We start from the raw sequence: 15,310 nt of genomic DNA, 5'->3' as shown, positions 1-15,310 counted from the left end.
CGTCACGAATGACACCACGGACCTACTCCAACTACCGCAATTCCATTCCGACCCCGATATCAAAATTTCCAATGCCGACCAAAATCGCCAAAATTCTATCTTTCGCCAATTCAAGCCAAATTCTATCACGGACCTCCAAATCACATTCCGGACGCGTTCCTAAGTCCAAAATCACCCAGCGGAGCTAACGGAACCGTCAAAATTCAAATCCGAGGTCGAATACTAAAAAGTCAAAACTTGGTCAAACCTTTCAAATTTAAAGCTTCTAGCTGAGACCATTCTCCCAAATCACTTTCGGATAACCTGAAAACCAAAACAGACGATTCACATAAGTCATAATACATCATACAGAGTTACTCATGCCCTCAAACAACCGAGTGAAGTGCAACGCTTAAAACGACCGGTCGGGCCGTTACATCCTCCCCCACTTAAACATACGTTCGTCCTCGAACGTGCCCAAAGTTGTTCCAAAAGCCATCAAATTGCTGTATAATCTCACTATGCACATACTCGGGGGTGATCCCATGTCACCCTATCCCATATAGGTCTGATAACACAACATGACTGAAATTTCTTAATCCAACCTAGCCCATAAGCCTTAGAATCCAATTTCCACATCCGAAATTTCTATAAGATCAGAATCTCGCATCTACACACTATATACGTCTGAACAAGTTGTATCCAGTCATAGCCATGACCCAAGATGAAATCACATGATATACCACATAAATCAAACACTCACAGCGATGATTTCCAATCACAGCAGCTGCCCAACACAACCAAACGTTGGTAATAACCTCTTATCAAACAGAGCCTCGTTCTAACACCTTCATATTCATCCAACGATGAAAGAAACACGCAACAAATCATAACCATTCATCAGATCAACCAGTTGTGGAACTGCCTCTCCTTCGACAAGAACTGTAGTTAATTTCTAAGCCATTCAGCAACATTACCCTTTTAAATATACCACAATAAAATTAGATAGTATCCATTCTAGCTCCGACGACCTCATCTTATCAAATACAAGTTACTCTACTGACATTCCCCGCCCATACTACCCAGAGCCACAAACCGTAAAATCCGTGCACCAATATGCAACAATTCAAACGTACTCAAACAAAAAAAATGACTTCAATGAGAGAACCGTCTCGCAAGCTCAACCAGTACCACCATAATGCAATGCTAATAACCCATCACACACCATAGAACCAAAACATACGAATCTAACTATTGATACCCAATTTTTCCCTCATATTTTCTAAATATACATGTATACTTTCAAAACAGTGCACATGCATCTGATTTACAAGCATGCACAAGTATTTTTCATAATTTTCCATAGTTTTTAAAGGCTTTAAATCAATTTATTTCTGTATTTTTATTACACAAATATCCAATAATTATCCTTCAAATTATTTTTGTAATGATCTAACCACGTAAATTCATCATTTATAATGTATAAATATTTTCAATGCATTTTTTATAGTTACCTTTTACTTTTTTAAGGCCAAATTGCACATCTTTGCAATAATAGCCCATATTAATGTATAATTATACTATTTGTGCAGAAAATGATTTTCTATATTTTTAAAATGCTAAATAACTATTTTAAATCATTTCAGTGCACAAATGATATTTTTGTTATTCATTTATTATTTTTTATAAATTATTAGTTTAATAAATTGGGTATTTAAAATCTGGCCCCAATTTTATTAAATTTTCGAACCTAAGCTACCCAAACCGGCCCAATTACCCAGCCCAAGTACCTAAATACACTAGCCCAATTCTCCCAGCCCAAACCAAATAACCCCTAACCCAATACCCAAACGTTAACCCAACTTTTAACCCGACCCAAACCTTTTTTTTAATCCTGGCCGTTGATCTCTCAAGATCAACAACCCTCATTCACTTCCCTGCTTGTAAAACAGTATAATCAACAGGACTGAGTTCAAGTAGTATATCAAAATAGTGAGGAAACAGTGATAAAAATCCATGAAGGATTCAAGTAGTCGGCATGAAGCCCAAAATATGGCAGTAGGCCCAAATCATGTTGATAACAAATACATTTCAGTCAAATACGCGGTAAAAATATTAATCGGGACGGACCAAGTCACAATCCCCAGTAGTAAACAACCCCGCGCTCGCCATTAAGCGCGTGTTTCACCTCAATACAGCACTACGTTGTGCAAATCCGGGGTTTCAAACCCTCAGGATATCATTTACAATCATTACTCACCTCGAACCGACGAAATCTCTAGCTCGCGACGCCTTTGCCCCTCAAATCGGCCTCCACGCGCGTCGAATCTATCCAAAATCAGAGCGAATACATCACAATACGCTAAGGGAACAATACCTAATCGAAAACAATCGAAAAATATCAAAAATCTAGAAATTAGCAAAACCCGAGCCCCGGGCCCACTTCTCGAAACTAAGAAATTTTCACATCAACAGGTTCCTGATCTCGCCACGAGTCCTTACATATCAAAAACACTCAAATCCGACCTCAAATGGCCCTTCAAATCCCAATTCAAAATCTCAAAATCACAAGCCCTAGTTCTTCCATTTTTAGCTAAATTTCCATGAATTTCTAGGCGGATTTCACAATAAAAACGTTTTTTAATTTCAAAATTCTTACCTCCAATTGATTCCCCTTGAATCCCTCTTTAATCTCCACCAAGAAGCTCTCAAAATGATCAACCATGAAGGAAAAATGACCCAAAATCGCGGATGATGTATTTTTAAACCTTCTGCCCAGCTTCTGGGACCCCTTCTACGCGAACGCGAGGGCCTTCCCGTGTTCGCGATGAACAAATAACTCTTCGCCCAAAATTACCCTTCGCGAACGCATCTGAAGACCCGCAAACGCGAAGCTTTAACCTCCTGAACCTACGCGAACGCGACACCTGAAACGCGAACGCGGAGCACAACCAAACGAACCTCCCGCGAACGCGAGAGACCAAACGAGAACGCGAAGCACAAATCTCAGGGACCCCAACTTCCTCCTTCGCGAACGCGGCCCCAGGCTCGTGAACGCGAAGGCAAAAATAGGCCTGCACCTGCTGCTGCATTTTCTACATTTCTTCCAAGTTCAAAACTTCCCGATATCCATCCGGAATCACCCCGACGCCCCCAGGACCTCAACCAAAAGCACTAACGCATCCTAAAACATTATTCAAACTTGTTCCAATCCTCAAAATACCTCAAACAACACCAAAACCATCAATTCACATCGAATTCAAGCCTAAGTTCTTCTAAAACTTCCGAAACACGCATTTGATCAAAAACCCAACTAAAACACCTCTGAATGACCTGAAGTTTTGCACACACATCGCAAATTACATAACGAAGCTACAGCAATTCTCAGAATTCCATTCCGACCCTCGGATCAAAATCTCACCTATCGACCGGAAATCGCCAAAATACTAACTTCGCCAATTCAAGCCTAATTCTACACCGGGCCTCCAAAACCACTTCCGATCACACTCCCAAGTCACTAATCACCTAGAAAAGCTAACCAAATCATAAAAACTCCGATCCGAGCTCATATACAAATAAGTCAACTCTTGGTCAAACTTTTCAAATTCAAAGCTTTCAACTGAAACTGTTCTTTCAAATTCATTCCAATTCTTCCTGAAATCCAAAACCAATGATCTACATTAGTCATAATACATAACAAGAGGCAAGTCATGCCCGAGAACTGGCGATCAAAGTGAAAAAGCTCAAAACTTCCGGTCGGGTCGTTACACTCCAAGAAGAGAGCTTAAGTTGAATTAAATAGACCGGAAGGAGAAATATGATTAAACGAATCCGTAATGAATTTTGGATGATTCCAATAGCTCCGTATGGTAATTTTGGATTTAGGATCGTGCCCGGAAAATTATTTGGAAGTTTGTAGTTTAATTAGGCTTGAAATGGCGAAAATAAGAAGCCGAAGTTTGGAAATTTGACTGAGGGGTTGAATTTTTGATATCGAGATCAAAATCCGACGCAAGAAGTTGGAATAGCTCCATTATGTCATTTATGACTTGTGTGCAAAATTTGGGGTCAATCAGACTTGATTTGATAGGTTTCGGCGTTGTTTGTGGAATTTGAAATTTCTAAGTTCTTAAGCTTGAATCCGAAGTTGATTTGGTGTTTTGATGTTGTTTGGAGTGATTCGAAAGCTCGACTAGGTGTTAATGATGTTATGGGAGGTGTTAGTATGTTTGGGTTGAGGTCTGAGGGCCTCGGGTGTGTTTCGGGTGAGTTTTGAGCGAGTACGGACATTCCGGAACTTAGAAAATGGATGGGGCCAGAAGTTTTAGTGCTGGGCGCGGTGGATTTAGTGCTGGGCGTGGTGGTTTAGTGCTGGGCGCGGAAAATGGACCGCGGTGCGCGGTCATGAAGATCCGCAGGTCGTCGGTCCGACTTCGGAAGCTCATATCTTTTGATCTACAAGGAATTTGGTGATGATTCGAAAACGAAAGTAGATCTTTCAATCTAGTTTTCAGAAACATATTGTAATAGGCATTTGGACATCTGTAGAAAACGTTATGGCCAAAGTACTAAAGACTGTCACTGCAGAGGAAAACCTGTGCGGCCGCAGTCGTTTTTGTGCGGTCCGCAGAGGTGGGAATCCGTGGGGTACTCTATAAATATGAGGTTTTGGGTTTTATTTGATTTTTTGACCTAGAGAGCTCGGATTTTGGCAATTTTTTGAAGGTTTTTCAAGAAATTCATCGGGGTAAGTGATTCTAACTCAGATTTAGCTAGAGTACATGAATCTATCATTGAATTCATCATTTGATTCGTGATTTGGGGTGAAAAATTAGAGAAAAATTATAGAAACTTCTAAAATGAATTTTTGAGATCCGAAGAACAATCCGATGTCGGAATTTGATAAAATTTGTATTGTTGAACTCGTATTGGAATGGGTGTTCGGATTTCATGAAAATTAAATCGGGTTCCGAGAGGCGGGTCCCGCGCTAACTTTTGGTTGACTTTTTAATGTAAATTTTTAAGTCAATGTTTTATTATCCGGAATTGTTTCCGATGTATTCTAATAAAATTATACAATTAATTTGTTTAGATTTGAGTCTCTCGGAGGTCAATTCAAGCAAGAAGGCTATTTTGGAATATCGGCCTAACTTCAAAGAGGTAAGTGTTTGGTCTAACCTTAGCTTGAGAGATTAGGAGTTGAGTCTTATTTGTTATGTGCTAATTGTGAGTACGACGTATAGGCATGGTGAGGAGTATCTATACGTTGGTGTCTAGCATGACCGTGAGTCTTATAATGTGAACTTCATGATTATGTTGAATAACCTATGCTTTAAAGATGATTTCTACTTGTTGTGGAAAGTTAATGAAGTAATTGTGATTCTTGAACATCGAGGAGCAATGGCTCAAGTTATATTATGAATTTGTGAAAGCAAGTGGGTTGATTGAACCCTTGGAGCGTTGGCTCAAGTTACAATACGAACTGTGAAAGTTTATGAGATGATCGCACACTTTGGAGCATTGGCTCAAGTGTTAGAGTGAGTTATGAAATGAAAGTGAATGAAAGAGAAAGAGGTATAAATTGTTCCCTTGCCGGGAAGTTGATATTATTGATTGTTGTTCCCTTGCCGGGATTTAATTGTTTGATCGTTGTTCCCTTGCCGGGATTCTTATTTTAATATTGTCTATCCCCCTCGCCCCATTGTTTGTGATTGTTGTTTGGGTGAGGAAGAGTGATAAAGCACGAAGGGTAATGCCGTGCATTGTTGTTTGTGAGGAAAGAGTGTAAAGCACGAAGGGTGATGCCGTGTATGATTATGATGAGAAAATGTAAAGCACGAAGGGTGATGCCGTGCCGCACGATGTACCATTCCGTGCCTATTATATTGATTTTATGGTAAGGATGAGAGTAAAAGCACGAAGGGTGATGCCGTGCAGTTTATATTGATTCTTATGGTGAGGACGAGAGTAAAAGCACGAAGGGTGATGCCGTGCACTTGTTACTTGATTTTATTTCGATGTTATAGATTCCCTTACCCTATTTGCATTTTGTTTGTTGCTTGGGTGAGGAAGAGTGTAAAGCACGAAGGGTGATGCCGTGTATTGTTTTGGTGAGAAAGTGTTAACGCACGAAGGGTGATGCCGTGCACTTTCTGTTTGCTGTGTTTACTTGTTATTAACAATTCAAGTGTATTAACTATTTAGATTCATTCACTGTTATGATCCTTTGTGTTGGAATCATAGTGTTTACAATACCTCGCCTTATTTTTTTTATATGTTCGATACTTCAAATTTCAACAATTGCTACATTTTCACCTCAATTGATTTCTCAACTAAATTTTCCCTTAAACCTTTTGAGGTTGTACTTTACTTAAAAAGGAAATTTCTACTATGTTTTGATTTATTGATTTCTCGTATTAAAGGTAATGATTTATTCGATATTGTACATTAATTGAGAAGGGTATTTTCTATATCAAATGATTTCTAAAAATAACTTCATCTGTTCTTGTTGATTTTCTAATTAGGCTGGAAGCTGTACTCTACTTTATGTTAAGCGAATGAGGCTCCTTGAATATTCTTAATTGTATTGGGTATGGAACCTATGAACTGAGTGTAACGACCCGACCGGTCGTTTTGAGCTTTTGCACTTTGATCGCCAGTTCTCGGGCATGACTTGCCCCGTGTTATGTATTATGACTAATGTAGATCGTTGGTTTTGGATTTCAGGAAGAATTTGAAAGAACAGTTTCAGTTGAAAGCTTTGAATTTGAAAAGTTTGACCAAGAGTTGACTTATTTGTATATGAGCTCGGATCGGAGTTTTTATGATTTGGTTAGCTTCGCTAGGTCATTTGTGACTTGGGAGTGTGACCGGAAGTGGTTTTGGAGGTCCGGTGTAGAATTACGCTTGAATTGGCGAAGTTAGTATTTTGGCGATTTCCGGTCGATAGGTGATATTTTGATATTTGTTACAATCAGTAGGTAGGCCCGATTCTGTTTCCTAACTGAGTCGTGTAATAAGCCAGGCCTGCTGCAATACAACAATCTCCTCTTACCTCAAGTATATCTTTTAGAATCAGACCTTACTCATTTGTTTAAGTCGTGCTACTGCATTTTTTTTTTGGAGGATGTATACTTAAGCCTTATGTGTTAATGTGTTTCCCCTTTAATGTGCAGTCTTTATATGCTTTGTATGTCGTCTTAGAATTTTTACCTTTGAAACTTCAAATAAGCCTAATATCCTTCCCTTTTAGGATTAGTAGTCCTAAGCGCCTCTGGGACTGATAGGAATGGGACGGGTAATAGCATGCAATAAGTAATCGAGACCAATTCGCGCTTTAATACCTTAATGGGGTGGGAAGGGTAGATATGGATATGATGACCGGTGCGTTAATACCACGTGTAGCCCCTCTCTTGAGGAGTGATTACCGGGTATTGCATTGATGTGATCCATATTAAATACAAAGTTAGGACCCCCTTTCTTCACTTCCCTTTTCCTTTAAAAGCATTGCAATTCCTGTTTAAAATCCGCTCTTTTAATTGCTCTTTCAAACTTTGTTTTCTTCCAAACCATTGTGTATTGAAATCCCCTCTTATCTGAGCCTTATCTGCTTATATATTAATTGCACCTCAAATTCACAATAACTGTCTGGCCGGGAACCACACTAGTGGATCCTGAGGGGTGCCTAACACCTGCCCTTTAGGATAATTTCATGCCCTTACCCAATCTCTGGTTATTCAAACAAACCTAGAATTAAATCTCTATTGGTGTCCTAATGCACCTTAATCATTAGGTGGCAACTCTTCAAATGCAAACCCAGTTCCCAAAAGGGACGAATTGTCCCTCCAAATATCACAAACCCGATTTTCCCAAAGGAAAAAGGGGGCGCGACAGCATGGCGACTCTGCTGGGGACTTTTAGGCTTTTACCATTTCAGACTATTATTGTGAATTTATACCTCTTTATGTGCAGTTACTTGTTTAATTCCTTTAAGCATTCAATTCCTTTTTCAATTGTGCAACTGACTTGTCTTTTGTTTCTTTCCTTTTCTACTTTCCTTTACTACTGCTTTAAATTATGAAACTGTTGTATTTACTGCTCCCTTAACGTGCAAATACGTGACAACATGTCTTTAATTATTTATTGCACTGTTATGCTCAACATCATATTCCACTCGTGCCAAACAAATACCATAGCAACGCTTATAATGAGTGGTTGCGCTCTTCCGATATTATCACCCCCTAAATCTGAAAAAGGCATATTTGCGGTAAAACCAGCCGATCAACGGTGTAGTCGACGGTTTCGTGCCTTTCCCCCTTGAGTTGTCCGCTCAAGGGTACCAGTCTAAAACCCCATAGAAACCTTACTCTGTTTAACTGCACATGCATCATGGTCAAACCTAGCCGAGTCAATTATGTTGTCCGCATAATGACTCTTTAAGATGGCCTTGTCCAAAGTCCACTGGGTTTCCCTAAAACCCAAACGGACATCGTCACGTTCAGTGCATTTATTTGGAGAACTAAATGCTTTTGTGCCAATTGTTGATATTAAATAGTCGAGTCCGGTGGGGGTAAGGGCCTAACCTTATTTGTATTGCAGAAATATGAGGCACGAAGTCCCCAGATTCGGCATGGTCACCAACATCCACCCAAAACTGCTAAGCTGGTGGAAAGATCTTCACTCTATTGATCAGACTCTTGTCCGAAAATATTTGGGAAACCTACCTTCTCTCCTGGAAATCCAACCCAACAACAAGATCATAGAAGCTGCTACTTTGTTCTGGGATTGTGAGAGGTCCGTATTCCGCTTTGGGGACATTGAAATGACACCCTTACTAGAAGAAATAGGAGGATTGGCCGGTATACCATGGGAAACTCCGGGTTTGTTAATTCCTGAGAACCGCAAGGGCAAGGGTTTCCTCAAAATGATGGGTTTGAAGAAGAATCCATAACTGACATGTTTGAAAGAATCCTACATCCCTTTTGATTATTTGTACGAGAGGTACAGTCACAGCAAATCCTACCGTTCCTGTCCTGACGAGTTTGCCATCACATCATTAGGGCATATTCACCGAAGGGTCTTTGTATTCATGTTTTGTTTCCCGGGGTTGATTGTGTTTCCAATGAAGAAAGCAAGAATCCACACCAGATTGGCCATGGTAACTAAGACCTTAATGGAAGGAATTGGCGGGCAACCATTCAGCATTGTGCCCATGATCATTGCAGAAATATACCAAGCCCCAGAGAAGTGTCAACGGGGAGCCAGTCACTTCGAAGGCTGCAATTTGCTACTTCAACTTTGTCTCATGGAGAATCTAAAAAGGGTGAATACCGACAAGAGATTCAGCAAAGGGACTGGGACGATCACATCGCTTTCCATCACCCAAAACGAATGAATTATATCCCTGATATGTTTGCTCAGCCAGAGGGTGCCAAAGGATGGTTCGAACTATTTGATAATTTGACCGAGGAGCAAGTACAATGGATGTTTGAGTGGTTTCCGACCGAGGAATTCATCGCCCGATCCAGAGATGCGCCTTTCCTGATATTGATCGGCCTAAGAGAAACGTACCCTTACGTCCCCCTCCGGGTTATGAGACAAGCGGGTAGAAAGCAGGTTGTACCCAGGGTTGACAAGATGAGTCACTTCCGGGTTGACATCCAAGATGAGATAGTCCTTACGAGTGTCAAGCTCAGCATATGTGGCACTGCAAGATCGTCATGGGGAGGGATACCATCGAGCCAGATAGATACCACGCTGGTTGTGCTCCCTACTATTCAGGCTGGTTGGAGGATAAGCATGATGGCCTAGGCCAGCCTGGGTTTGTTCGAGATCACATGATCATAGATGAAAAGGCCGAGGCACAGGTCAAATACAACCAACTGCGCAAGAGGATCCGGGAGTGAGAAAGCGATCACCGTGAGATACAAGAAGCCAATCAAAAGTTGATTCAGGAATGGAAGGACATGGCTGTCAGTGCCAATAAACGACTGGGATACTTGGAGCGAGGCATAGTGGAGTTGGAGAAGAAATTCCTCAAGAGGGTCGAAGACTGCCAAAATGCTGAAGGAAACGAAGGCGGACATCTAGCCAGAGCCTACCTATTGCTGGGACTTCGCGAGCTGGGGAAGCTGTTCGATGGAGCCAGGGATGCCGAATCTGGGGAAGGTCCTTCTGGGACCAAATAGATAGGAGTTTTCTTCTCTTTATGAAATGTAATAAGGCCAATGGCCACTAGCGACTTTTATTTCCTGTTATTTAGTGTCGATTTGGGATTCGTCTACTTTTTATCAATAAAATGAGGCATTTAGCATTCTAAGTTCTCCAAATCAATTTGTCTCTAAGCCTACCTCGGGCACAAAGAGGTCCCCAAATTAGGACACGGTTTACATTCATCACTTTGTGTTTAAATATCGCAACGCTTTTTATAATCCTCACTAACTTGTTACCTTTTTTGTTTTTACTTTTTGTTTCTTATTTTCCCTCCCCAAAGGTTAGTTCGTGCACTCTGGTAACATCATCTTATTCCACGAGATCCAGGGTCCCTCCACCCACTCCTCCTCTTAGTCCTGTCAAAACAAGAACAAAGGGAAGATGGAAGATTTGAACAACGCCAGAAAGGAGAACTCAACTGAACGGGTAGAGGTCACTCATGGTCATGTTACTCAGGTTTCCATAGAAAATGCATCCCAACTCGAACAAAAGCTGCTGAAATTCCAAGAAGAACTCGACCAGGTTTGGAATCTGCAAATCTGTCATTTTCCCTCACTACTCCAGATATCAATTTCCCAAATGCTTAGAACCCTACACCTCCACAGAACATCCCAAAGCAACAGAACCATCCCGCTCCTCACCACCACTGCAACACCTGCCATACCTCAAATAACACCCCGTTGCTCATTCCAGAACTCCAGAACTCCACAAATGACCACTGCCACACCCACCATAATACCCCCATCTACGTGGAGACTATGCCACACTCCACCCAACCCATCTCAAGCACACCCGAGTCTGATGATAAAGACTTGCTCATCAGAAACCTGACTAGCCGAATTCAAGGCGTTGAAGGAAGTAAGGGAATTGAAAGGCTGAACTACGAAGATCTTTGCATACAACTCGATGTCGAACTGCCCGAGGGGTACAAACCTCCTAAGTTCGAGATGTTTGATGGTGTAGGGGATCCAAGGGTCCATTTGAGGTTGGAGTAGGAAAAGACGAGAAAATTTGCATGAAGCTTTTCATGAGGAGCTTGAAAGTAGACGCTTTGTCCTGGTACATTAGCCAAGATCCAAAGAAGTGGTCGAACTGGGTAAGCATGGCGTCCGACTTTATGGATAAGTTCAGGTTCAACACGGAGAACGCACCGGATGTGTTCTATATTCACAATCTAAAGAAGAAGCCCACAGAAACATTTCGCGAGTATGCTACTCGCTGGAGGTCCGAAGCTGCTAAGGTTAGACCTGCCTTAGAGGAAGAACAAATGAACAAGTTCTTTGTCCGGACTCAAGACCCACAGTATTATGAAAGGCTGATGATGATCAAGGGCTACAAGTTTTCTGACATTATCAAGCTGGGAGAAAGGATCGAAGAGGGCATCAAAAGCGGTATGGTTACGAACTTCGAGGCCTTGCAAGCTACAAATAAGGCCTTACAGTCAGGGGGTGTGTCCAAGAAAAGGGACGTAGGAGCCGTAATGGTGGCACAGAGAACCAAATCTCCCGTCAAATACCAAACCTACCCGATGCCTCCACTCACATATCAGCCTACTCCAAACTACCAAGAACCCTCACCCTCTTACCAAACTCCACCACCCACTTATCAATAACCTCCACCTCCCACATACCAGCCTTCTGTCGCGCCCCTTTCTTCTCGCAAAATCGGGTTCATGACATTTGGAGGGACAACTCGTTCCTTTTGGGAACTGGGTTTTGAAGAGTCGCCACCTAATGATTTATGGTGCATTAGGACACCTTTCAATTATAACTAAACTTGGATAACCATAGATAGGGTATGGGCTTTGAAATTATCCTAAGGGGAAGGTGTTATGCACCCCTCAGGATCCATTAGTGTGGTTCCCGGCCAAACAGTTATTGTGAAGTTGGGGTACAATTAACACGTAAGCAGATAAGGCTCAAGTAAGAGGGGATTTCAATTCATAATGGTTCGAAAGTAAACAAATTTGAAACAAAATAGCTAATTTTTAAATAAGGAGTTACAATGCTAAAAGAGAATAAAGAATAAAGGAAGGGGGTCCTAGGTTTATTAAAAATATGAATCACATCAATGAAATACCCGGTAATCACTCCTCAAGAGAGGGGCTACACGTGGTATTAACGCACCGGTCATCATATCCATATCTACCCTTCCCACCCCGTTAAGGTATTAAAGCGCGGATTGGTCTCGATTACTTATTGCATGCTATTACCCGTCCCATTCCTATCAGTCCCGGGCAGTGCTCACACCCAAGTTTCATAACCAGAATAGGAACAAGTGCAGTGTGGAAGTGCCAACCCTCATGTGTCCAAGTTCAGAGAGAGCTCATGGGTCTCAAGGCAAGGCTCACACGAGGGGGGCAGAACTTAAGTCTAAGAAGATAGTGCAAGTGCAGAAATAGAGGAATAAAGGAGAGGGGTAAAGGGTGGCAGGGAAACAGTTACAGAGTTGACAACTTCATACAAAAGGGGATCAGGGGTTGGGAATCGCAAAGAGCCTATGCATTTAGGCATGAGTCAATTCTAGGCATGCACAACAACAAGGGTGCTGTCATGCCTGTAAATCAACTAGAACACACACATATAATGGTAACATAGAGGTAATGATCCTAGGAGGACCAAGTTTGAGTCATGTTCAGCAATATTCGATGTTGTCATGCCCCAAACAACCCATAAGCATCAAACAGATTGGGGTACGGATTTAGGATTCATACTGCACTGATTCAGAACAAGGGAAAAGAAACTACAGCATGCTAAATAAAGATACTGAAATTGATACAACCAGCAGGCAGACTAGATTGCAAATAACACTAAGTAACCGAGTTGTTGTTAATGCTGAAAACTTAATTAGAACATACCAGTTTAAAGAAGCAAAATGTAGTAAAGAAAAGCTGCAGGACTTTGAAATATAGCTTTTGGCTTTTCAAATAGGTCACAGTGCAAGTAGTAAAGCAAGAGAGAGTTGTTTTTAGTGTAAGTGCGTAGTTTTTTTTAAATCAAAAGTGTTCGTGTCCTTGTGTTAATGAGAGAGCACGGTACTTATAGTTTGAAAACAGGTAGAAAATAAGGCAAGAATCATAGTTTAGCAGTAATTATGGAACTATGTGCTAATTGAAATCAAATCAGTATAAGTACTTCTTTAATTAAGGAGTTAACTTTAAACGGTAATATGCAAATACTAAGTAAGGAACGAAATCACACAAGGCTGAATATAATAAATAAGGAAATATTTTCAGTATAGTACAAGTACACAATATGTAATAGAGACTAGGTTCATCAGATTCTTAAACAAGGAAAGGTCGGTAAAATCAAATACCCATGTAACCAAGGTAAGGGAATTAATCAAATTAAGTAGAAAAGTAGGGATCGAAGGTTCACAGGAAAGTGTTCAAATTAGACCAAGAAACAGGGAAATCAGTAAGGCGAAACAAGGAAAGAATCAATTACTTAACATACAAGTGCAATCAGAATTTCACAAGGGATGGTTTGAAATCAGTCAAAAATTGAAGGTCATTTAAGAGGGGAATTCAGCATATAAATAGAGTGCATAAACATTAGGCATGCGAGGCAAAACTATGGCAAATAAAGCAGCATGCAATAACAATCACATAGTTAGTAGACAGTGAACTATCGAAACATGGTAGTCACATAGGTCAATTTCATTAACTTAGTAACAGAGAGAAGAGGGAGTATCAGAAACATGCAAAGGGTTAACTAAAAAGGCCCTTTTGAAAAAGTATAGTCGAGTTTCAATGATAGCAGGAAGTCAAAGTCACATAAAGAAACAAATGCTGAAACAAAAAGGTTTCAAATCCGGTCAAGCAACTTCAAACAGATGAGTTGCACAAGCAGCTTCAGAAGTTCGAATAGGCCCCCAAAGAAATTAGGGTTTTTGAAACCAATCGAACTCAAAGATGACGAACAAGTAAATCACACAACAAATAGTCTCAGAAACTCGAATGAATCCAAACTTAGGGTTTTTTTAACACCAATCGAGTCTAGGGATGAAAAACAGATAAATCAAACAAATATTAACAAAAAATAGATTCAGAAACCTCAGAAGAAATTAAGGCTTTTAACATGCAAACTCCAGTAGAAGAACGACATAAGGAAACACTGTAGAACATGTCAAAAATCCGAGAAAGCTTCGAGATAACTTGGCAAAAACCCTAATCGGAAAAGATAAAGGGTTTTGAAGGTAGACCTTTAGGAGAAACTTAAGAAAAACATTTAGAAGTTTAGAACAGATCTAAAAGAAATCGGAAGAACCTTGAAGGTTAGGGTTTCAGAAGAACCCCAAATGGTGAGAAAGGCTTTGAAAAAAACCATCGATCTAAGCAGGAGAGTCAAGAATCAGACTCGAACAGCCATGGCTGGCCGGATAAAGGTCAGAGACGACCAGAGAACAGTCATAAACTGAAAATGACCAAGGTTTGGACCAAACTTTCCAGGATCTAGCCTTGAAACCAGGATAACAGGACTTGTAGAAGCTATAAGAGGTGGATACAGGCCTCCGATGGCCTTGGAAGCCATGGATTTAGGAGGTTTCAGGGTTGGAGTTGAGGGCGGCGACTGGGTTTGAGAGAGAAAGGGATTCAGAGGTGGCGGAATGTGTGAAATGGTTAGGGTTAGGGGGTAGTTTGAGATTAAAAAGGTAAGGGCCGATATTGGTCGTTGATCATTCAGATCAACGGCTAGGATTAGGTAGGGGATCCGGGTTGGGTTATGAAGATGGGTTTGGGTCGGACTAATTTAGAATTGAGTCGGGGTAATTGGGCCTCAGATTAGGTTTAAATGGGGTGCCAAATCAGGCTATAAGTGAAATGAAAATGGGCTAACCTTTAAATAGCCACTTTTCCCTATTTAATTTATAAAAAATAGTAAAATAATTTCTGGAAATAAATTAAAGGTACTAAAATGACTAATAGTACATAATTATAGAATTAAAAATACTGAACTTAATTTTTATAGACATAAACGCAATTAAATCTAAAAGAGGCTAATATTGTAATTATATGCAATTTAGCTTTAAAAATACTAAATAAATTTGTAAAAATTATACTAGCCACATTTAATATAAATATGAAAATCCAATAAATGAATCACCATAAAATCATAAT

This window comes from Nicotiana attenuata, unplaced genomic scaffold (genome assembly GCF_001879085.1).
Source record: "Nicotiana attenuata strain UT unplaced genomic scaffold, NIATTr2, whole genome shotgun sequence".
Classification (NCBI taxonomy): Eukaryota; Viridiplantae; Streptophyta; class Magnoliopsida; order Solanales; family Solanaceae; genus Nicotiana; species Nicotiana attenuata.
This window is presented reverse-complemented; position numbering follows the sequence as displayed.